This window comes from Harmonia axyridis, chromosome 3 (genome assembly GCF_914767665.1).
Source record: "Harmonia axyridis chromosome 3, icHarAxyr1.1, whole genome shotgun sequence".
Classification (NCBI taxonomy): domain Eukaryota; kingdom Metazoa; phylum Arthropoda; class Insecta; order Coleoptera; family Coccinellidae; genus Harmonia; species Harmonia axyridis.
The window spans coordinates 55014919-55041377 of record NC_059503.1 but is presented as its reverse complement, the minus strand read 5'-3'; the positions used below and the strand labels follow the sequence as shown (position 1 = coordinate 55041377).

At 36.0% G+C, this 26459-nt stretch overlaps 1 protein-coding gene and 1 pseudogene across 8 annotated transcripts in view; both read left to right on the top strand.

Moving 5' to 3' along the window:
- LOC123676913 (potassium voltage-gated channel subfamily H member 6-like) overlaps window positions 1–26459 on the top strand; it is a 281964-nt gene that overhangs the window by 4644 nt on the left and 250861 nt on the right. The window lies entirely within an intron of this gene.
- LOC123676916 lies at window positions 17991–18288 on the top strand (annotated as a pseudogene).

The window sequence follows — 26459 nt, the reverse complement described above, 5'->3', positions numbered from 1 at the left end:
GTCGTTCAACTTAATTTTCATGCATTAATTCATTACGTGGAGACGAGAACATGATGAGCTCTTTCTAGCACCTGCTATTTAGTATTGAGTAGATTTAAACTCAATGCCAGTATTTAATTCTTAAGGGATGCCATCCAAATATATTTGATATTAAAGTTGAAATGAAAAGATTTTCAAAGTTGATGACTTAGAATGAAGATTGGATACGTTGAAACATCTGCAACTTGTCGTTTCATCATAACCGACTAGAACCCAACTACAAATTGCCTTATCTGGAAGGTATTATAGAAGTATTGACTGATTAAAACGAAATATTTCGTTGAATTTTGCTTTTCAATTACCAGATTGTTTGTAATTGAGACGTATAATCTCAATAATTGTTTGTGGATGATCAAATTGAGCTCCAGACAACTATACCTGAAGTCCAGCTGTCCATCAGCTGATTATTTCATTATCTGGTGGATAAAACTACTGACTGGAAGTTTCATCGAAGTTACTTATCAATTGCCAGATTGTTTGCGATTCTAGACAAATAAACTGAATTGATTGTTGTTTTTGTTCGCTCGTTCCCCAAACAGGGTGCGCTATCGATTCATCATGACGTCAGTATTTTTCGAATTTTGTGCTCTAAACATGGTAACTTTCGAAGAAAAAAGCAAAAAAATTGAAATTTTGAGGGTAGATTCAAATCCCGAATGTCGAGTTCATTAATGGGTAACTTCCGGCTTAGGGAACCGTTAATATACATGGTCGTCCGAAATTTTGTTTGCCAGATAATTTCTGAATTTCCATTGCAATAATCAATCAATCGTGCAAATTTTTATGTTGATCGCATCACCAGAACCATAAAAATAATATCATACCATATCGAATAATTATATTTAAAGTAAAAGTGCAGTAGTGAAAGTAGTGATTGATATTCTTCCACAAGTTCAAAATCCACTTCATATTTCATTTCAAAATTTTAGATCCATCCGTTTTGTGGCCAAAGTATTATTGATTATTTTCTTTGGATATTTTTCTTGAAGTTTATACGGAAACAACACAAAATAGTGCAATTCAAGACACAAAATCCTCATAATTACTAGGTAGCAAATTAATAAATTTTTGCATCCAAATTAAGATTAAACACAAATTGTTTTTTCCTTTGAAAGACTATTTATCGAAGAAAATGAACCAAAATTGAATTCTTCCATGCTCTTGAAGGCAAACCGAAACAGAAATATGTTCTACGTTAACGTAGAACGTTTCTATCCTGAAAAACAATTTTTTTGAAATTTTGAGGGTACTTAAAAGTTGAGTCGCCTCATTTCATGGATATAATTTACAACATCTATGCATTTTGATGATATAATAAAGTGGATCAAAATTCTCAATTCAAACGAATAAACTGATTTAACTTGAGCGGGCTATGAAAGACTTATAAAGATAGCACGAAATCGAAAACCCACTGGAAGGAGAGACGTAGGAAGACCAAGAAAAAGGTGGCTGGAGAGCTGGGTAACCACCTCGGTAGAGACACCGTGAAGAAGAACAGGTTAAGACCTAAATAAAAGAGGAAGAAGAAGAAGAAGAAGAAGAACTTGAGTGGATCGTTTGAAGTAGGTACTGACTGCCACCTTCAAAAATGCATTTTCATAGTACGGAAATATATCACAGATCATACTAACTTAATTGTTTCCGAATATTTGTAGTACCTATACTTGATCTGAATCTTAATTGTCTCTCTTTCGAATTGAACCAATTCCAGTTAATTTATTATTATCACCCTTACCTAAATAATGAAATGAAATTAACGAGTCAACCTATTATATACACCAATAGATGTGAAGTATCCATATATGACCTGTCACTTTCAAGAGGACGTTTTTGAAAGAATCTGAAGCTACACTCATATAAAAAAAATCGCAAATATGCGAAAATGCATTATCATGTATGCGAAATTCTTGAATATTGACATTACTTTTTCACAAGAAAAAACGAAGTCAGTTAAACCTTTATAACGAAGTTAGTTGTTAAAATTGCCACAGAGCGTGAGTCTGGTACCCAGCTGAGCAAGAATTCGACATAATTATGGCCGAACGTAGTCTAGAAATGCTTTTTCAGGTAATCCAACTCAGTAACTTCATTATTTAGGGAATATCTCAAATCTGTTTCGTCGTAATCGTTATGACAGTAACACTACTGCCATGTGGGCCCACAAAAGATTTTTTGGAGAGACATGGGGCATGAGACTGCATATGGTATTGTGGTTATATACACAGCAGTAGTACGCCCCATTGTCTCTTACGCGTCTTTAGTAGGTATGGTGGACAATAACCGAAGAAGTCACTACACGCAGACTGTATTGGTATAATTGGAGCTAAACTCTCACAGCAGCGCTTGTATAACATCAAGCGCTGCTGTGATCTGCCTTCCTTACAGTTGTGAGGAAATGTGGCTTGATGGAGGTAAGAAGAATAACTTGCAATGGGGAGCTCCCTCCAGGAAATTGAATTGCACATATGGGGATATTGAATCAGTGAAATGAACTTCGTAAATCGCTAAGACAAATATGATATACCAAAATCAGAGAGAGGCACAGGTATTTGGACAAAAAATGAAGATTTCTAGATCCATTAGAAATGAGCCTTAAATCTCTCAAATAGAGACACTAGCTATCTATACGAGCGCTCAAGTCAAAGAAATCCCAAAGGGGCACGTATATACATCACTACGAACAACTAGGCCCCTGGAATCATATAGCCAGGGATCTCTGGTGCAAGCAATTGGCCAGAGGCAATAATTAACTCTCTTGGTACCAGAGCATTGTGGTATTGAAGAAAACGAAAAAGCTGATGAACTTACGAATGTAGCATCAAGGTAAACTCCTGTTGATCCTGAGCCTTTTTGTGGGCTTGGAAAAGACCAATACAAGGTAGCGGCCCAATCAAAAGAAGCACCTTCTGGAGGAATACTCCTGATTTTGCCAAGCCGAAGAAATTTCAGGTGCTTTCACCGACCTGAACTAGGAATCTCTTGAAGCTTCTACAAGATTGAGCGTCGAGTAATGGCGAGACTGTTGACAGAATTCTATCAATGCAAATGCCTTAGAATATAGAAAGAAGGAACGTTGAAATGCTTTATCAGGAACCCTTTTTTCGAAACTTCACAATAGCTGAATCACTATACTGAGAACAACATTGACCTTTTGAAGCACGAAAGTGGAAAAAATCAGGAAAAAACACATTGTGAACTATTTTTGAGCATCCATTGATAATTTCGAAATTAATTAAATTATGTTACGCTACTGCAATAGTGTCCGTAAAATAAGGAGTGACGAATGTTGGAATTAAAACAAATGCATCAGTTACAAGGTGATTTCCGTTCCTCCTATTAATGTTCTAAGGCAAATACCTACTTTTTGTACAGCATGTGTAAGTCAGCAGACAAGATTTGCAGTCTCTGTGGAGCAGAGGTAGAAACAGCTGAATACATGGTGTGCACATGTCCAGAGTTGACTGGCCTAACAACCACCCATATAGAAAAGTCAGTCTTGGATACTCACGAAGTAACAACAGTCAAGGCTCCTAAGGATGTCGTTGGATTTGTCAACAGTATCGACGGTCTTCTTTGGTTTGAACTAACTTGGTTACAGTATCCGGAAGGCTAACGACCTCGATTCAGTAATAATAATATATGAAAAAATTAGGAAAATATTATTTAGTTTTATATCAACTATGCGAATATCTTGAATATTAATATATTTTTCCTACAACTGCTATGAAAAGTAACGTATTCTTCATAGCTTACTCAATTTCAAAACTATGTATTGCTGATACTGTGGGAAATATTATTCCCTTTACTTTGCCCACACCTCGCTTGGTAGACCAATGAAATTGGGCTTTTGAGTCGTTTCTATGGAAACGCAATAAATTAGCACATACTGTCAACGAAGGACATTTTGAATTGAATCAAGTTCATTACTTTAATTATTGATATTTGTGCAGTTGTAGGAAAAGTATAGTGTGCAACATGTGAAGAAAGACCTTTTCTCGCTCGTGTGTTTGCAAACTTCCACACTCGCGAGAAAAGTTGAACTTTCCCCACTTGTTCCACAATATACTATTTCTTCATGAGAGAAAAACAACATTAGTTGTTAAATTGCCACAGAGCGTGAATCTAGCCACAACTGAGCAGAAATTCAACATGATATTAGCTGAACGTAGTCTAGAAATACTTTCGCATGCACTCCACTCCAGTAACTCCAATATTTAGGAAATACCTCCAATCTGTTTGGTCGTGGAAACCAGGAAGACATTTCAAGGCTCCGAGAAACCAGTAAAATTTCGTGTTATTACCATTCAGCATGACACGTTTAGTTGGCTCATAAATTCCATCACATGCACTTCTTCGCTAACATCAACAAAAAACCCCTATGTTGAAGTTGTAGAACGGAGAAAGCTGGTTAGAGTGCCTAAGTCGTGAATATGTAAATATCACTCGTAATATTATGTTTCCAACGTCTGGCCGCTTTACTATCGATTCTACCCTAGATTTTTGTCATAGAGAACCGACTGTTATCGGCTGAAATGATTTAATATTTTCTGCGAGAGAAATTGATTTTATACTGGTCTGTCATGCTAATACTTCCGTTTCCATTGTTTTCTCACAGATTCGTATCTAATGGGGGGTAAAGCTGAATCAGACAAAGTTTCCTGATTTCAATATAACAAAGAACAGAATGAATGGTGAAGCTTGTCGAAGCTGATAGAACTGAACTGAATGGTTTTCCAATGAGAGGTTCCATTTGATATTAAAAAACGAATAAAAATGAGTGCTTCAGGGCTCTGTATTGGGACTGCTCTTATTCTTATTGTTCACCAACGATCTTCTTGAGAATTCAAGAAAAAAATTCAATAATCGTAAAGACGTTACCAACATTTTAAGAATGATCTTATTCGCTTATGATTTATCTTCAGCTGTTATAGCGGATACCATGGAGGAATTACAGAGTTTATGCTTTATCTTAGTTCAATGGTGCAATTTCAATGCTGTTATGATAAATGTGAATGAAACGGAGTGCTAATGTTTCTCATTTCCTAATGATAATGAAAGATCATAACTCGACACTTCGATACTGTCATCTTATCAAGGGAATGTACGAAATATGAAATTTAATCTGAGTTGAGATCTTGAGCGCAACTTATATTAGTAGTCATAACAGGCGGTTCCTTTCAGTAGAATGGGTGTACCAGATATAATTCCTTCGAAATTTTCAGTAAATGCCATCTAGAGACCGCTAGCTACATCGGGAGAGATCTGAAAGGGTGCCACCGATTCTATAATAAGATCAGCGACTACGTCAGGGATTCGGCTAGGCGAATGGGAAAATGAAATGCTAAAAGGGTGAAGAAGGAAGAGATATAATGGTGAATTACAATCACTCAAACTCTCTCTTGAAATTATAATTATCTAAATAGCTCTGCTAAATAACAGTAAATGTAACAGGGAAATAATATATGTAGTTCTGTACTGCGGTAGTGAAATATCTGATATAAAAAACAAATCTATGACTACCAAATAACCCGATCAGATCTGACCGAACCGTACAGCTGTTCGTAACAAGAAATACTCAGTATGGGAAAATTTACATTTCTGGACATCGCCAGTCCTGTCTGGTATCCCTGGCTAATAAGGGATGTTACTCTACTAAAATCGGTTCAGAGGAGGGCCATCATATGGCTTTATGCGTCCAGACTATAAAAGTAGATTAGCGCTAATGAATATCTCCAGGTTCTCGTTGAGGAGGTTGAGGGGCGATCTCATCATAACTTTATATGTAGATCGCTACATAGACTCTTCGGTTGTGACCTCAGCCATCTTTTTGTGCTCAACTCAAATAACCTCAGAGGACATACGTTCAAACTCTCACGTGAGAAATTCTGTACCACCACCAGGCAGTTCTTCATCTCCAACAGAGTATTTGAGGATAAGAACAGATTGCCGACCGAGATAGTTTGTGCGCCTAGTGTGAACAGTTTCGAAAACAAATTTAACTTGTGGGGCTCACAGAATGCTGTGTGATTATGAAAGTGAATTCATTTTTTGTGTGTCCTTTTTTCATTCAATAGCTCGAGTGTTGTTTTCATCCCTTCCTTCTTATAATTTTTTACATTTTTGTAATCTTAAAATTGTGACAGCATTACTTATTTGATAATATTTTAGAGTTTACAGCCAAAGCCTCAACTCTGTATCATGTTATAATAAAATGAAATTGCTGTCGGATCCCCAACTAACTTAATCTTGAACTCGTTGTCTTCCTTTGTATGCAATAATGGCTAAAATACTTGGGGATCGGGAATTATAATGTCAGTTCCTTGGCTTGAAAGCTCTACAAATACTTCACCAATACTCATTCATTCCGGGGCAGAACTCCACTCGCTTCAACATTATCATTCACATTCTCTTTAACTGTACGACAGGTATTGACAACCAACGAGATATTCACATTCTCTGAATTCCTGGATTAGGACACTCTATAAAAATGCTTCTCCAAAACTCATCCACTCCAGGACAAAACTCCACACTTGTACTGTACGAAAAAGGGGGCATTCACGTCCTCTGGATTCCTATACTCGAAAACTCTCAAAATACTTCCTGAATACTGCACATTCATATATGCTGAGGCCAAAATTCTGCAAAAACCATCCAACGTGTAGCCTAAAAATGCTGCACGGACGGAAGAATAATAGGCCTGGCCAAAGAAAGAAACCAGAAACCAGGCGATTAAATGAATTGGGAATAAATCTCTGTGATAATTGAAACCGTTCCAAGTTTCTAACCTCTATCTCATATGCAACAATCATAATTTATATGACACAAGTTAGCCTACTGACAATCGATGCGATCAGAAAATATTCCAGGGGTCGGCAACATATCCACCGTCCCGAACGATAACCTTGAACGAATTATTAGAATGACAAGGTTTTAGGACAAAGAATCTTACACCCTCTATGAGACGTTTTGATTGGCCTCGATTTTTATATCTATATAAGTATTTAAACCAATTAAGAGTATTGTGGAAATCTGAACTGGGAACTCTACATCAAAATACACCGTTGCTTATGTTAGGATATTCAGGGTGGAAGAGAGCTTATTCACTTCAAAACTATTTCTCTATTTAATCTGATAAATACGTTTTATTGGGTTCTCGTTAAATGCTGAGGCTGTTTACAGTCAATAAAGAATATAACAAATTTTATGGTTCCACCTTGTCCAGACCATTTAACTTGAAAATTTGCTGAATAATTCTGTTTTTATGAGAGGGAAGTTAACCAACCTTAATTGCCAGTATCAGTGTAATAACCTGAAACTATATATCTCGATAGTATGGTATCTATGGCAATAACAGATCGGAAAACCCTAGTGAACGTTAAATTGAACTTTAGTGCTTCCTGTATGTATATTGGCGCATTACTGTGAGTTCCTATTATTTTTCATAAATACGTGATGAAAACTAAATCAGCTACATATTCATTCAGAAAATATTAGAATAGAACTCAATGCTTTCAAGGTTAAACTAGTTGAAATATAAAAATATGTAATATAGGAAATCAAACAAAAAAATAAGGTTCTCTTGGGCACTTACTCATAGGAACTAAAATTCCATGGATCCTTCTGAAATTGGGCATAAAAATTCGAGTGGTTATTTTTGACACCTATACCTAAACTACCTACATAAATAACTATTGAAAAATGGGATAATGAAAAAACCTCTCCAGATCTGGAACAAGTACCTAAGTAACATCGGAAATGATAGAATATACAAAAAATGGTTCATATAGAATGAATTGATTGTTAACAATGCCAAGACCAATCTGATTTGGTTTTACCCAACAAACTTAGGTGGAAAGAATTCAACTGGACTATACTAAATTCGCAATATCTAAGGATACCAAAAAGGCAGAGCTTTAGTTTCTGGAGACAACAACATTGTTGATTTGGTTTAAATGAAAATGAAATTTCGTGGAGAAGCGTTTGACTACTTCAAACTTGAATATTAAACACTCGAAACATACTGCTCCACAAAAGTTAAGGATGTTCAAAAATTTTGTTAACGTTTCAAAAGTTGCCGATTCTTGTCTACCAAATGTTCATTTATGAGAGATGAAATGTTTACTTTTATATCTGAATGGTTTTTCGCTCCTTGTTCAATAAATTTTTCAGATTCAGGCATGTTCTCTTGTCGTTCAATAATTTTGGATTAGTTGTTGTTTTGCAATAATGCCTAGACGTAAACTTGGAGCGGATGAAGCCAACAGGGCTATTGGTATGATCGAGGTGGGACGTAATCAGAGAGATGTTGCGAATTTCTATCAAGTTAATGAAAGCTTAGTTTCCCGATTCGTCCATCGATATCGAGAAACTGGAAACGTGACCGAGAGACCAAGAAGTGGATGCCCAAGACCTCATGCACAAGATCGGTTTCTGACTGTGTTTAACACGTAGAGAGAATTTGAGTACTTGGCGCATCATGTAACAGCGGCTTTTAAGGCTTCTGGTGTTTTGGTTTCGATTGAAACAGTTCGTCGAAGACTTCGAGGCATCAATTCATATTCTTGACGACATATGAGAAGTATTCCATTAACTCAAAATCATATGCGACTGCGATTGGAATGGGGCAATGAGCACATGAAATGGAGCAATCGATGGAGTCCTATATTGTTCACAGGTGAGTCGAGATATGGTCGGTTTTCGGACAGTCGGCGTGTTCGGGTATGGATCCAAACTCTGGTGACTACAAATCGCTGATCCGTTCGGGAAATTCACCCGTTCAGAGGTGGTACAATTACTGTTTGGGGAGGTATTTGTTTCAGCGAAAGTAAAGAATTGTTGTTACTTTATATTAAAATGATTGCGCAGGTTTACATAGAGATGCTGCTATAAGGGCAATTTTCTTCTTTTTTTGGTACGATAATGCGCCACCTCATCGTACGAGAATTGTCGATGAAGCTCTGGAAATCCATGGAATTTGCATTTGGCCTTGTCCCCTCGGTCGCCAGACCTTAATCCTATTGAACACTGTTGGGATCAGCTACAAAGAACTTTAGATTCTCACCAAACACCTCCTCATACACTTGAAGAACTCAGACAGTTTCTACCGCAACTCTGGAGAGAAATTGATCAAGGTCACTTCAACAATCTTATCGAAAATATGCAAAGGCTAATTGATGTTCGAGGAGGCCCCACTCTTTATTGAACTTCATTTTTCAAGTTTTCAAGTGAATTGAGAAACAGTCTCAAAATTTCTGAACTTCCTTAACTTTTGTGGAGGAGTATATGTATTTCATAATACTTTTCACAACTTGAGTAGGTAATCACGTAGGACATTATAATTTAATTGAAAAATTTTCGAATCATCAATATTATTGTTTCAAAGAACATTGAATGGCTGATATATAGCATAATATAAAATTTTGCAGCTAAAGCACAGCTACAATTGATTTCCTTCCACTCAACATCGCTCCTCGTATGGATTTTTGACTTTTCGCCCAGGGTTTAACAGACTACAAGCTGATATAAATCGAGATTTTTCCTTCTCCAGACATGGACATCTCTCATTTTCCCTAAAAGATATCGCCTTTTCTTCTTCGCGATTCTCCTGATCCTTCCACCATTAGGAAATTCGATGAAAAAGGATTTGACAGAGTCGGAGAGGATTCTTTCAGGCACAGATTGTTGATGTCATTTATTTATTTTCGACAGGGGAAGGTCGAGTGAAGATTTATGTTGGACTATTTTGTGCTATTTTCTTCAGGTATAATAAAAAAAGATCTTCATTCAATGATTCAGCTAATGTATTGTCAACTCGGTTATTCTGATCGAATAATTTTACGCTTGAACTTTGATGCTGTATTCCTTTGAAGTTTATAATTATAGAGTAGAAGGTACAGATAATGCGGTGCCATTTACAGATAGAACAAACAACATTTCGATAGATAACAATTCTAATCATTTGGAAGTAGCTAACCTGGTCATAATTTGCATTTTTTCGAACATCGCATAAGCAAAAGTACCTGTTCCGTTAATCATTCACATGAAATTCGAACGTTTTTTGGCGACCTGTTTGTTTTCAGTGCATGAACAGGGTGAGCAAATTTCGATGTTTTGGCACTACAACTTTTAAACCAGAGAAGATAGACAAAATCTGATACCCCTTCTCGGTGGTTTTTTCTGAGAAACTAGCGAAGGTAGTATTCAGTTTTGGCCACCTTTTTTTGTTTTCGAGTTATAAGCGAAAATTGTAAAAATGGCGATATCGAAAAACATTTATATCTCCGCTAATACTGATGGTAGAGTTCTGAAAATAAAACATCATACAGGCACTTTTTTACGTAGAATCCAGTGGTGTTCTCGACTTCAAAAGGATTTTTAATTACGAAGATATGACCCAAAGTTATGTTTTTTCAAATGGGAACACTAGATTTTTGTGCCATTTTTTGAAAGCTCAATTTTTACTGATTTCAAAAATATATAACATCGTATGGTTTATATCAATATCAATAATAGAAAATGCTCAAAATTCTTTTTTCATTTAAGAGTCTCAATATTTCTATGGTGTCAACTGTTGATGAACACAGAAAAATTGAGCTTCCTATAACAAGAGTAGTGTCCTTCCATCAATCTGATTATTTCTATGCTTTTTACTACGAGCACGCCACTGGATTCTACGTAAAAAAGGGCCTGTATGAAGTTTTAATATCTCCGCTATTACTGATGAAAGAGCATCAGTATTAGCGGAGATATAAATGTTTTTCGATATCGACATTTTTCCAATTTTCGCTTATAACTCGAAAACAAAAGAAGTTGGCCAAAAATTAATACAACCCCTGTCAGTTTCTGAGAAAAAGAGACCGAGAAGGGGGTATCAGATTTTGTCTATCTCCTCTGTTCCAAAGAATGTAGTGCTAAAACATCGAAATTTGATCATGGTGAAGTTATTCGTTTTTTGTTCAAAATACTTTCATATCAATGAAAAGGAGATTTTTTGTAATCTAGTGGCAATTTCTGTCGAGCCGTCTACATTTATGCGCAGAAAATTCGTTCGTACAAAATTTTTGTATGTTTTGCCATAGAATACGAATCTGCAATAAAAAACATTTGAAATTTCAAAGTTGATCCTCGTACCCTTGCGGGGGAATTAAGTAGAAGTGGTTCTGACATATGTCTTTCTGACTTATGTCTCAAAACCTTAACCTTTCATTCGAAACATTTTTGTGTAATATGTTCCCTCTTCGAGATTTTTGACTATTTCAACACAAAAAATCGACCGGTATAATCATTATATTATTGTCAAGAAATAGATTTTCAGATACTATCACTCACGGGTGTGTAAAACTCTTAGAGTCACAGAGTGGGAGGATTAAATTCGATATTTTCATGATTTAGGTAAATGAGAACAAAGTCCGAAACATTGAATTCTTTATGATAGCTGAATGTTCTTCAGAAGCGACTATTCCTTAAATTTTATGGGAGTAAAAACGACTTCCGACTGGAGTAAAAATGACTTCCGACTAGAATAAGAACGGACTTCATCATGCTAGCATACGTATATCTTTTAACAATACTAACAAGGTACTCCTAAATGTTCATTAGCCATTTCTGATGAATTTCAAGATTGCATTGGGGTCTATAGTTAATTTCTCATTATTCTCTGCAAATGACAGAAGAAGATTCGGAATAACTTACCTTGAAAAGTTAATGAATGATAATTTAGGATTGGGAAAACCTTCAGAACTGCTATTGTCAGTATACGATTGAAAAGAAGTTGTCTGAAGAAAACACTCCATTCTTAGTAATATGTGAAAAAAAAGGAATGATTTCTGGAAACCTCTATATTTTCATGAGATTTGCTTGCATTTTAATTGATACAGTCCTAATATAATAGGGAAATATTTATAATAATAGTATTTATTTTTACAATGAAGGAATTCCGAAGGTATAATCATCACATAAAAAGAAGACTACAAGAAACATTATATGTCTCGGAAACAAAGCGTTTGCGGGCCTATGTTTATAGGACTTGATTTGAAACCATTGAGTTGGAATCGACATATTTAGACCACAAATGAACTTTGAAAATTTGTCTAGATTTCTAGGTCTTTACTTTGAAAAGTTATCGTATTCACAGACGCACTTTCAGACGGCACAATAAAATGCAACATTGTGTTGAAGTGATAAGCACAAATATAACAAGAGCGCAAAACGTAGTAGCACAATTTTCAGACTAGGTCTTTGCGAAGTTATTTCACACTTTTCTGTTAGTCCTCCAAAGACCAAAAGCCTAGTTTGCTGCTTATCTCTTATGTCGCCTGTGATATAAAACGAATTAAATAACTATACTTTAATATTTTTAATGTTTCCCTAAAACTAATATCCTGTTTTAAAAGTTTCAGTAGCTAACTGTTGGAAACATTTTTATTCGAATCATGAGTTTTGGACAACATTCAAAATACAACTTGAAATAAAATGTTGTTACATTACGGATCTTTCACTGATGTTTGTATCGTCTAAAAGGAAAACCTCGACTATAGAACCGATTATGAAACCAAAGAACATTCTCATTATATTTGCCAGCAGTAATTTGGAGCAGCACTGAGACATGACAGATTTAGGTGCTCGAGTATGCAATTTAAATTTGCCAATTCTCCACATCCTTTGAACCTTTTTGCATTCCATATAATTGCTGATGCTTTTAATTACCTCGGCATTTCGTTTATTGAAGATAGAGAATGGTGTGGTGTGAAGTTTCGACGACAAATATACACATCGTCAAAAGTCTTGGTCCACCTAGGTTTCTAAAGAAATGAACAATCTATGTTCTGGAAATGAAATGAATATTTTCCTCTATTTCAACTGCAATATATTTGACAGAAAATCTTTGTTTGTTACTCTTTGCTTTATGCAGGATGAAACAAATTAGGGAAAATGAGAAAAAATCAAAATTTATGGATTATTTATTTTTGATTCAATAGTTCGTATTTAATATTTTCTTTCTACCCAAAAGTCTAAGAGAACTTCATAATCTACGCCTCTTCAGGAAAAAATTGAATGAATTTATTGCAAAGTACCCGAGAAATGAACTCGTCAAAATAATAGACATGAGAAAATAAACATTTGTGACACTGTATTATGTTGGTACCTTCTTATATCTTGCGTTTTATATTGTATATATATATGCCTTCATTAGTGCACATTTGATCTATACCATTTTATCTGTGCACGCTTTGTAGGTGTGCAATGTTTTGTTTGTACATTTTATTTATATAAGTATTATACATTTTTATCTACATTGTATCTGTTCCTTGTCTACATTTTGTTTATACACATTTTTTAAAATAGAATTAGTATTAGTATAGCAGCCAATATCTTAAATCCTGACAACTCACGCACAGTCAATCTGCCTTAGTGAGTTTTTTGCGGTTTATTGAAACAATATTTTAAATGTTATTGATTTTTTATACAAATTGTACTTTTTCAATAAACTATATATTATTATATTATTATTATTAATAAACTGCCCAATATGCCTAGGTATCTCACGAATAAAGTCATGAATGAAATTTTCAGGCATATCGTTCCATTCTTCCTGAAGGGTGGGTTTTGGCTAATGAATATTTGTCTCCCTAAACAATCCCATACTTGCTCAATTGGATTTATGTCTAGTGAGTTTGCTGGCCAGTTAATTCTCTGGATATTATTTTTTTGAAGATTGTTTTGAACCCTTCGTGTGCGGTGTGATGAGGCGTTATCATTCTGATAAATAAAATTATCCCCAAATTCGTTGCGCAGAGGAACAATGATTGGTTCAATTATGTTTTCTACGTATATGGCACCAGTCATTGTCCGTGCAACGATTATAAGAAAGATACGGCGACCGCTTATTATACCCCCCAGCACATTATTGATCCGCCTTGAAAAGGCACAACTTCTCGGGCGAAATTGAGTCGCTCTAGTCTGCCTGGACCTCTCCAAACCATTTCTCGTTGACTTTCACTTTGTAAACCGAATCGTGACTCGTCCGAAAAGACTACGTTGCGCCAATTTGGTAAAATCCAGTCTGGATAGTGTTCTGCCCATTGCCGACGGGTAGCTCTATGTCCAGGTGATTTCCGAGGTATTTTTGCCCTTAAATTTGAGGAATGCAACCGTCTTCTTATAGTACTGGTTGAGACTACCCGTCTATGGGTCCTTAAAAAATTACTTCGAAGGGCTGTTATAGATTTTCGAGTAAAATTTGCGATATAATGGTCTTCCCTTGTAAATGTTACTCTGGGTCGACCAGGCACCGGTCTCCGGGCAACGCTGCCGGTTTCCAGGAAAAGGACCACTATGCGCCTCACTGAAGTCCGTGGAATATTTAAACGTTGCGCAATCTGGTGGTTCTACAAAGGTTCTTGATGTAGGACTATTATTCTTGCCCGGTCAAACTGGGAAATTGGATGTCCCGGCATTTTCCACGAATATTCTCGATGATACAACACTCGTATTCTCGCGAACAAGAAATATTTTCTGCTGGTTTATTTTTTCAAACTTGAAAAATTGTAATATGAATTACATTCAACAAGTTGAAAGTTGATAGGAAGACTTTCGACTTTGGGTGTATAATCTCATTCAAAAATCTTTAGATGATCTGTTAATGACATGTATCTCACTAATATCCATTTATGGTTGTATTATTGAGATTTTCTAGCAGAAGGAAAATTAACTTAGTTGGGTACGTATGAATATACTTATACACCTGCATAAAATTTATATCTACAATAATTGTGGAAAAAGCTAATAATAATATCTGAGAATTCATCGATTATCCATCATTATTTTACATTTTGATGAGATTCCATTTCCGATTTGCTGAATTTGACTTTCACTTTCCGAACCCTCATATATATTCTCTCGAAATCAAATTAAGTGCATATGATACACATCAAATACGCATCGATATCATCTTTCATTTTTTTAGGCAACAAAATTTCTTTACATTTTTCTTCCGTTACTTTTAGGCTGAAGATGACTACACATAGTCGATTTTTTCTTTAAGTCTCATAGTTCTCGAGATGCTTTCAGTGAGCATCGAGTAGACTGATCAAATGGATTTCGTAAGTCGTAGCCGTGGCCGTACATATGTCAGAAATCATATTTAAAAAATAAATGCCATGAAACTATCTACCAGATTATAATAATGAAGAAGGCATCCTAACAATATTTTTGTCTTGTATTATCACAGGGGAACAGCTGTTTTGGTGTCAAGCTGATTCTATATCCATTTGATGTGCTGAATTTAAATAACGTATTCATTTTTACCTTGGAGCTCAAAGTTTCAAGATAAACAATTTTGGATAAATATAAATTACATTATTTTAACTCAAATCCGTAAGTGTAGTGAAGAAAAGTAGATACGGAATTTTAATTTTAGTTATACAAAAATACAAAATACAATATTATGTCGTACATACAAACAAAAAAAAGTATTGAAGAAATCAAATAGGCACTCAACACTTCAAAAGCTTCTTTTCCGCGACATTCTTGAGTGTTTTTTTAAACAGTCCCTTTTTAAACTCCAGCAGTAATCTGCCATCATGTGCATGTTCCATCTTGATTGGTAGCGGTCCTCCAAAACTTTTATATCTTGGAGAAATCTTTCACCTTGTTTTCTGAAAAACGGTCTAAGTGGCTGTGTAAATAGTGTATTTCAATACTTATATTGCACTCTAAAGATTTGAAACTATTGAGTTGTTAACCATTTCAACATAGTTTTGAGCTTAATGTTTGCCTAGAAAATGTTCTACAACTACAACAAATTATGTCCAAGCTTCTCGTTCAACGTGATTCATTGACTTTATTAAGACTTTGTGGGCCGTCAAATATCCCTGCTTTGAGTTTTTCTGAGCTCAACTGATGCATTGTACCCCTATATATGCAGAACATAACCCATTCTTATCAAGAGCCTTTACAATTTGCTTAATTAAGGGGATTAAAAGGGTCAGTTCAGGTACCTGATAGGCAATGGTTCCACTATTTATAGATTTACCTGGAATTTACTCAATTACAGACCGACAATAAAACCATTATACCTACATAAATGAACATATAATAATTTTAGGAGTCTCATAAATGAATATACTGAATGAAACTCACATTGGTAGATAAGTTGATGTATCTGAAAAAGTAGAGGTAATAGAGAAAAACGGATTGCATGTATAGATTAAGCGTTCATGATATAGTTAAAATTAGCTCTAAAATCCCAGGCACAAAAAAAATTATTTTGTTGCCCTGTGTTATTACTTGAAGTTCTCAAGTTCTTAAAAAAAAACACCCATTAGAATAACATGGACTAAAATGGAAAATTCTTCTCCTTCATAAAGAAGACTGCTGTTGGTTCGATGTTGTCCATTACAACGGAATGTCCAAACTGTCAAATAATGTCTAATTCCAACAGTCGTGTAAAACACAAAAAGCCCAAACTGACCCAATTTCCCTTTCCTCGTCCCATTCAATAAACCCGACATAAAAACCTCATTACGACCCCCACCGCCAGTAACAGAATGGAGTGTAATACAATCCCCCATTGTGAAATGATACATTTCACGACATGGCTGGCCGACAAATGTCCCCAAAGCGTTGACGGGCCGAAATGCCAACTATTTTTCCCCGCATACAGGTTGAATTAATTGCGGTGCCATTTCTTTCTCTTATCATGTCGCTGACCCACTTTCAACAGGGTTTATCGTCGACCGCTATACCGCAGTGAGGGGGATTGCTTCTAAGGAGAATATTAACCCTATTCAACCTACTATCCTTTGTTGTCAAATTGTGGATGATAATTTTTCTTCATTTCAAACAATCGCTGTGAAAAATTTGGATTCTAATTCTTCTTCTTCTTAATATGTCGTCTCCTTTCGATGGTTGACGATCATTATGATTAATTTTAGTGCTTGTTCTACATCTGTAGCTGAGGTCTTAAGACAACTTACCGTAGTACATACTACTAAAATGTGTTTTTTTTTAGAGCTATAGAACTTTAAATTGCAATAAAACAACAATGGATTATTCGATTGACATGAATTTTATTTATCCGCAAGATAATCTTGTGGCATTACATTTTGAATATGATTTCTGGCATATGACGGCTGGCTCGGATGTAGTCCAATCTGGACGTCCAATTTTCGATGACTTTTTCCAACATTTGTGGCCGTATATCGGTAATAACACAGCGAATGTTGTCTTCCAAATGGCCAAGGGCTTGTGGCTTATCCGCATAGACCAATGACTTTACATAGCCTCACAGAAAGAAGTCTAGCGGTGTTAAATCACAAGATCTTGAAGGCCAATTCACAGGTCCAAAACGTGAAATTAGGCGGTCACCAAACGTGTCTTCCAATAAATCGATTGTGACACAAGCTGTGTGACATGTTGCGCCGTCTTGTTAGAACCACATCTCCTGGTAATCATGGTTGTTCAATTCAGGAATGAAAAAGTTAATAATCATGGCTCTATACCGATCATCATTGACTGTAACGTTCTGGCCATCATCGTTTTTGAAGAAGTACGGACCAATGATTCCACCAGCCCATAAAGCGCACCAAACAGTCAGTTTTTCTGGATGTAACGGTATTTCGACATACACTTGAGATTAGCTTCACTCCAAATGCGGCAGTTTTGTTTGTTGACGTAGCCATTCAACCAGAAGTGCGCTTCATCGCTAAACAGAATAAAATGGACGTAGTGCGCGATACGTATTCCGCACAGAACCATTATTTTCGAAATAAAATTGCACTATTTGCAAGCGTTTTTCAGGCGTGAGTCTACTCATGATGAATTGCCAAACCAAACTGAAAATAAATCACTTGACAGCTGTTGAATCGGTCGCCATCTTGAACAGTAATGCCAACTTAAAGTTATATACCTTGAAAAAAAACACCCTATATTTTTATATCTAAAATACCAACATGTCGGACGAAGCTGAATTAGTCTGTATCTACGCTTCCCTCATCTTGGCTGATGATGATATCGCCATTACTGGAAAAAAGATCCAAACCATTCTTTAAACTGCCAATTTTGAGGTCGAACCTCATCAAAGATATGGTGAGAAGATTGGGATATGGTGTAGGTGCTGCCCCTGCTGGTGGAGCAGCTGCTGCAGCTCCTGTTGCTGCCACTGGAGCAGCCCCAGCCAAAGAAGAGAAAAAGAGGGAAGAAGAACCTGAAGAATCTGATGATGATATGGGTTTTGGTCTCTTCAACTAAAATATTTAATAATCTTTATTTCATTCATTACGGCTCTAAATAGTTGAGTTGATGATGAGTTGAACCATTCTCTTAGATTTCGGAGCCATAACGTCTGCGACCTATGCTTCTTTTTGTCTTTATTTTCTCTGTATTTTTAACTGCAACAACTAGTATATCTACCCTCTCAAGACATATTCTAGGAATTGGGGATTTCTTGATTCTATTTACTCATTTAATTCTAGTATTTTCTGGGATTTCTTTGGAATTTCTTGATTGGTTACTCTGTTGACTGAAACAGAGAAGAAATGACGTAAATTTTCCGTTTGGCCGTCGATGTGGCAGCATTACCAGGATATCCCCATGATTTTCTGCACATGGGAATATCGTAATTAACCATTTTTTTCGTCCCCAATCACAATGCGATGCAGAAATCCCTTCCGTCTTTGCCTTGCAAGCAGCTGTTCACAAGCAAACAAACGCCGTTCAACATCTCTCGGCATCAACTCATACGACACCCAATTTTTTGTTTCTTAATCATTTCCATGACTTTCAATCGTTTTGAAATGGCTTGTTGCGTCACTCCCAATGATCCAGCCAATTCTTGTTCCGTTTGACCCGATTATTCAGATTCTGAATCTTCGGAAACCTTCTCTCTTTCACCGCCATGCTGGTCTCCGGCGTCAAAACCACCGTTTTTGAAGCGTTGAAATCACTCTCGGCAAGTTATTCCACTAATAGCGGCCTCACCATTGGTATTTGAGAGCATTCGATGAGCTTCAACCGCAGATTTCTTCGTATTAAAGCAGAAAATTAGAACCTTCCGCAAATGACGAGAATTTGGCTCGTAAGCTGCCATGTTTAATCGAGAATAACTTTATGATGCAGACACAAATCGACTAATATTTCAATGCCGACAGGCTAATGACCATGGTAGTCGATTCCTCGAAAAAAAATAAATAAAATTCGATGCCGTTATGTTTACAAATACCTTAGCTTATTGCATGACATCTACGATCTATTTATTTCGACTATCACTTACCGCTACTGCTATCTGTAGCGACAGATCTTGAGAATCCTTCGGTAAAGCGGTAAGCGTTACCTGGGTCAATTCTGTAACTCGAATAGAAATGAACGAATCGAATCGGAATCTGAGAAATCGGGATGTTTCACTTCTATCGCGTCCAAATTTGGTATTTTGTATTCAATTCTCCTTATAACGCCAAATCCAATCCATTATAATTTCACTTGAATTAAAAAATACAAATTTGAAACGATTCTGGTGCATTTCTATTCGATCCATACCATCTCTATTCGATCCATACCATCTCTATTCGATTTGAAGTTACAGAATAGATCTGAATGTTGCAGCCTCTTTACCATATAGTAGTGTTGGAAACAAGCAAAATTTTAGCATGCGAATCTTGATTTTGTTACTGAGACTTCTATTGCTAAAAAAATTGCATAAAAGAGCTCTTTGCAATTCCCATTCTTGGATCAGTATTGGGTACTGTTGATCTGAATCCCTAAATATTTATATTTATTGACTCTTCAGCGAAAGACAAGAAGTTCGTTTTTTCACATTCATTCTCAATACATACTCTATGCTGATGTCATATAATTTCTGAGTTATTTCCTGTGACTCTTCGATATTCTCAGTATCATCAGCATATTTGAAATTGTCAATATGTTTTCCATTTACCTTTATTCCGGATGTTTCATTATACAATGATTTCCAAATAATGACTTCTGAGTATAGATTTAACAACAACTGAGAAATTATGAACTCAGTGGCGTCGCTAGAGGGGGCCAGAGGGGCCAGGCTCGCCTTGAACTTGGCAGGAGACACTTACCTAATTCAAAAATTTGCATTATCTAGACTTCAATACCTATAAATTAAAACAATGAATGTAATAATACTAGTGTTATATATACTATGTATATGTTATATGATTTTTGTTTCGAAAATCCTGTTTCTCGAAAACAAAGCTTGTTAGGATTGTAGGGTATGAAAGTTGAAATGCTATAAACGGAAGGATTCAGTGTAAAAACTTGGAAGTATCAAAACCATATGTTTATAATTTTTTTTTCATGAAAACAGTTGCTATATCCGATGCCAAAGTTATTGCACTGAAATCTGGACCACCCTGTATAAATCCTATATATTGAAAAATGTAATACATTTTTGAGTGAAGGTTGCTAAATGTGAAATATACCTTCTTTGAAGCTATTCATATTCACCACCGAAAAAGTTCTATTCTTTCTGAAATCAGTTCGTTTCGTTGTTTTAAGGAATCGAATTGTTAACCGTACGAAATAAAAATTCGTGACGACATAAAAAAAAACTTTGCATATCTTTACGCCCTCGTGGAAAGTGATTAGCATGGAGCTTTCACTACTTTCCCCCAGTCACTGGATTAAATGAGGTCCTAATGAATAAAAAATTAACCCAACAACACACAACACGTGGCGTTAATTGAAAAATTGGGGAGTGGAAGATTATTACATGAAACCGAACTCACGGCATCAATTTACATATGGAAATTTAAGTTTTTTCATTTTTGTTCTACAATAACATAGCACCTTTTATTTTAAGATGTTTCTCTATTTCAGTATCGCAATGAGTTCATTACAGTTCTAAAAGCAGCGCTGTAATGAACTCATTACAGCATTGTTTTCAGTTATATATTTCGTTTTCTGGTTGTCTACATAGACTTCCAATCCTATCAAAATTCAACACACGTCAATTGTCAATATACACTGCACAAAAAAATTAACGCACATTATAAAAATCTCAAATTTATTCTTCAACTGAAGGTGTTCTCAATGATAATTAATTTTATGAGTATTATGCATGCATATGTTATCCACTTTCAAAGTTTTTCTTCAATACAGATGTTTTTTCCCAGCAGGAATAAAAAAAGATGAGATTATCAGATTTTGAATGTATTGGCTCCATTCTGAAATCAGTTGTTCTCGATAAATTCTAGTGATCAATAGTTTTTCTTTCGTTTGATTTTCTACACTCGATCACTATGCAACGCGAAACACGCAATTTGGCCCAAGAGGAATGTGCCCAAGCGGTAGTTTTGCGAGAAGAAGGGTGGACATACACAAGAATTGCAGAAAGGTTTGGAGTTTCCCATACAAGTGTGTCGAGAATGTTGCAGCGATTGAGGGAGATAGGTATGAATGTCCGAAGACCAGGACAGGGTAGACCACGGGTAACAACTGCCATTCAAGAACGTTACTTGAGAGTTTTTTCGTTGAGACAACGGTTTGCAACCGCTCGCCTCCTTCAAAATCAGCTAGAGCAAACTCATGGGGTGCAAATTAGCACTCAGACAATAAGAAATCGCCTCAAAGAATATGATTTAAGGCCTCGTGTCGCGCAAGAGGCCCTGCTCTTACCCCAGCCCATCGAAGGGAGCCTTTGGATTTTGCGAGAGAGCATATCCATTGGGAAGAGGCTGATTGGGAAAGAGTTCTCTTCACAAATGAGTCTAGATTCTGCCTCTACCATTGTGATCGACGTTCCCTTTTATACAGACGTCCACATGAAAGAAATGCTCAGTGCAATTTCCTGAATACTACTGGTTTCGGGGGAGGATCGATTATGGCATGGGGTGGAATATCTTTGACTGCTCGCACAAGCCTAATGGTCGTTGATAATAAGCTATGAATGCTGATAGGTATATAAGGAACGTTCTTGAAGAGCATGTAGTGCCATTTGCCCCATACATTGGTGAAAATTTTATTTTTATGGACGATAATGCCAGACCCCATTGACGCGCATCGTTCAGGAGTACCTTGAAGAGGTTGAAGTCCCTCGAATGGAATGACCAGCAGGAAGTCCAGATCTCAATCCGATTGAGCAGGTTTGGGACAACCTAAATAGAAGGCTGAGAAGTTTAGAAAATCATCCAGCTACTCTTAATGACTTAGGAATCCAACTCAGAGAAATCTGGGAAGGATTAGATCAGAACATTTTAAGATCACTCATTTTGAGTATGAACCGTCGATGCCGAGCTGTAATTAACGCAAGGGGTGGAAATACCAAGTATTAAATCACTTATCAGCATTCCAGTATTTTGAAAATTGTTTATTTCTGTTCTTTCACATAAGATTCGGCGAAATCCTGAATTTTTTTCCATATAATGTGTCTTGTTTCGTTCAAAACCTTCCCAAGAGAACATGAAAAATAAGTTATAAAGTCAATGTAGAGTTAACATTCATTAAAATCGAGATTTTCAGAATGTGCGTTAATTTTTTTGCGCAGTGTACTTTGGGTACAGTGAAATGATTTGCGACATTATTCGCAATTTCTCTCAATTCTGCTGATGTTAAATCGATTTCGTCAGACATAATTCACGAATTTAATGCTTAATTATGAATTATTGAAAAATCGAAACGTACGATTCAAATTGAAATTCCATTATCTGTCAATTTTCGTAATAGTCACACGAACATACAAATGTCACTAGGATGTATAATCTGAATTTTTCATTGAATTTCGACAATATTTCATAAATCTCGACTGAAATAGCAATTCCAACACTCATGCGTTCGAAAACTTGCTCGTTCGTCGCTCGTTTTCAAATTTCGCATTCGTGTTGGAATAGAAGCTTATTCTGCAACTTTTTTAGAATACATTATTCTGTTTTTGTTTATAAGTACAGGGTTTTTCAACAGGAGGTTTCATTTTGACAAGCCCGCTATCTGGGTAGCTGTCACATTTGAAGCTGTTATCTTTTAGCATTCGACGAGTAAAAACGCTAAAATTGTCTGCAAAAATGGTGAAAATGTTGCAGTTCGCACCACTAAAGTACTTTTGGGTCGTCGTGAAGCACATTCTCAGTCAGCATTAGTGGAACTGGTGAAAAAACTGAGTTGTTTGGACAAGTCAGTGATCTGAAGAATCGAAACTATGTGTGTCGCATTGGTGGTACGATTGGACCTTACTTATTCTAAAACGGATGGTGCAACTGTTACGGCGAATGGATTGTGCTACCGAGCTTTGATAAATATTTTTTTATGAACGGAATTGAAAGATATTGATGTGGACAACGTTTATATTCAACAAGACGGCGCTACGTGTCACACAACAACTAAATAATCGCAATTTTACAAGAAAAGTTTTTGACTTGTTGTTTCTCGCATAGATGATCACAATTGACCACCGAGATCTTGTGATTCAACTTCTTCAGACTTTTTTCTGTAAAAGCCCACGTAAAAGATGAGGTATATTCCAATGCTCCAGAATCGACTTAAGAGATTGAAGATAATGGGTGTTTTTTTCGAGGTATATAACTTTAAGTTGGCATTACTGTTCAAGATGGCGACCGATTTAACAGATGTCAAGTGATTTATTCTCAGTTATGTTTGGCAATTCATCATGAATAGACTCACGCCTGAACAACGCTTGCAAATAGTGCAATTTTATTTCGAAAATAATGGTTCTGTGCGGAATACGTATCGCGCACTACGTCCATTTTATTTTGTTTAGCGATGAAGCGCACTTCTGGCTGAATGGTTGCGTCAACAAACAAAACTGCCGCATTTGGAGTGAAGCTAATCCTCAAGTGTACGTCGAAACACCGTTACATCCAGAAAAACTGACTGTTTGGTGCGCTTTATGGGCTTGTGGAATCATTGGTCCGTATTTCTTCAAAAACGATGATGGCCAGAACGTTACAGTCAATGGTGATCGGTATAGAGCCATGATTACTAACTTTTTCATTCCTGAATTGAACAACCATGATGTCCAGGAGCTGTGGTTCCAACAAGACGGCGCAACATGTCACACAGCTCGTGCCACAATCGATTTATTGAAAAACACGTTTGGTGACCGCCGAATTTCACGTTTTGGACCTGTGAATTGGCCTCCAAGATCTTGTTTTTTAACACTGCTAGACTACTTTCTGTGGAGCTAGGTAAAGTCATTGCTCTATGCGGATAAGCCACAAACCCTTGACCATTTGGAAGACAACATTCGCCGTGTTATTGCCGATATACGGCCACAAATGTTGGAAAAAGTCATCGAAAATTGGACGTCCAGATTGGACTACATCCGAGCCAGCCGTGGCGGTCATATGCCAGAAATCATATTTAAAATGTAATGCCACAAGATTATCTTGCGGATAAAAAAACTTCATGTCAATCGAATAATCCATCGTTGTTTCATTGCAATTTAAAGTTCTATAGCTCTAAAACAACACCCTTTAGAAGTAAACGAGGATGCAATTGTGTGAATTGCGAATTGGTCATTTAATGAAAAATATAGCCTTTTGATTGATATCGTTTTCCATTGTTAATGGCATAACTTTCCATGAAGTAATCTGATTTCTCTTGAATATACTCGTTTTTATTACTATCAAAATTAAACCTCTAATTAGAAAATTCATTGAACTGATTATGTGCATGCTTACTTACAGATTTGATTAATTTATAATTCCCTGGATTTTCGTTGGAAATACTGAATTGTCTACACTATCTGTTGATCCATGTGTAGTTTACTCTAGAATATCGAGATTGTGGAAAATTACATCATAATATCAATATTATTATTATGGAATTGTTTATTTTTCCGATTAGCTATTTTCGTGAAAATGCACACAAGGATTTAGAGTAATTCCGTTCAATATAATTTTCCTTTTTTTCAGAAATCTGTTATTTGAGTTTTGAAATTTAGCAATAAACTAGGATATGTTTTATGGCCATCATTCTGAAACAAATTTTTTCGTATTTGCTAAAAGATTTCAACATTCTGAGATTTGGCTTATGAAGTAATATTCCTTCGTTGGATTTGATGATTATATTGTCACAGAAAGTGTAATAAACTTATCTTTTAAGTACTATACCTATTATGTCTCCAATTATAAAACCGCCAAGTTAAATCAAGGTTACTGCATCGCTTTTCCTAGGTAGAGAACTTGAATTGCGAAATTGAAGAGGTATATTTTTTATGCCTTTTATGATTTTGTAAATCATAAAACATTTCATTCACCAATCATGACTTAACCATTTGACGATATTTTTATTGATTTATTCATGAAATAAAATGCACTTTTGTCAAACTTGATCAGAGACTTATGCAAAGTGAACTCAGTGATTTATTTTTCTTGCATTTATTGTTTTAAATGTAGAAGTCTGTAGGTCATTATTATATATTCTTATCCTGAGAGCCTTCAAAGGGAGTGGATAAGGTCTATTAATTTTCATTTGCTAGGGGGTAGGACGGGTAGACAGTCGCCTAAGGCGCCAAAATTCGCATGCTGCATTTCAAGATTGACTATTAGTCCAGAATTACTCATTGATATCTCAGATGACGCGTAATCCTCCTCATACTACTTTTTAACGGGTTATTGACGCTAAAACTTGGGCATTCATTTGGCTTCTCGGCATTCTCTTTGATAAACTTTGCCGACTGTTATTCTTTATAATTCGAAAATAATTTTTATTTTAAATTCTCCAAACATTATGTTGTTTTTCAGAGGAAAGATTCTATTTCAGCATTTTCATCTTATAAATCTGAAGAAATAAGGGATCTGTTTCAATTTTACACCACAATAAATTATAATATTTTTTAATCGTTAGTCGCGAAGTTTGTGTTATCATATTCTTACTTTTTCAATTCACCTTTGGATTTGAGGACTTCACATTAAGTTAATGAAACAACTCTGCGCGAACAACAGCGGCTTCATTTAACGAATGACATCTTGGAAAAAATGTATCCGCTGCTTACGTTGTGCAACGTGTTGCCAAATTTGACGCTACTCAGTTACTGGTTTCAGTCGGAAAGAAAAAGAGGGTGCATGAAAGAGAAGAGGCGAGGGATCTGTCTGTCTTAGGTCATGTAGCAATGGATTCGACCTTTAGTATTATGAAATTGTCCGAAATATCATGGTATTTTCCGCACAACAATCATGGAATCCTAAAACAACATAAATTCCATTCCTATAAAATGAGATTGGTTCAGGAACTGAATGAGGATGATCCCGATCGCTGACTTCAGTTCTGTGAAATGGTCAGTGAAATGATTAATGGTAATCAAAACTACATCTTCGATATCTGTTTTTCGGACGAGTGTTCATTTTACCTTAACGGATTGTAAACCTGAATAACTGTCGGTATTGGTCAGATGAAAATCAAGGATTACTTCGTGAGGTGCATGTTCAGCTTCCCCAAAAATT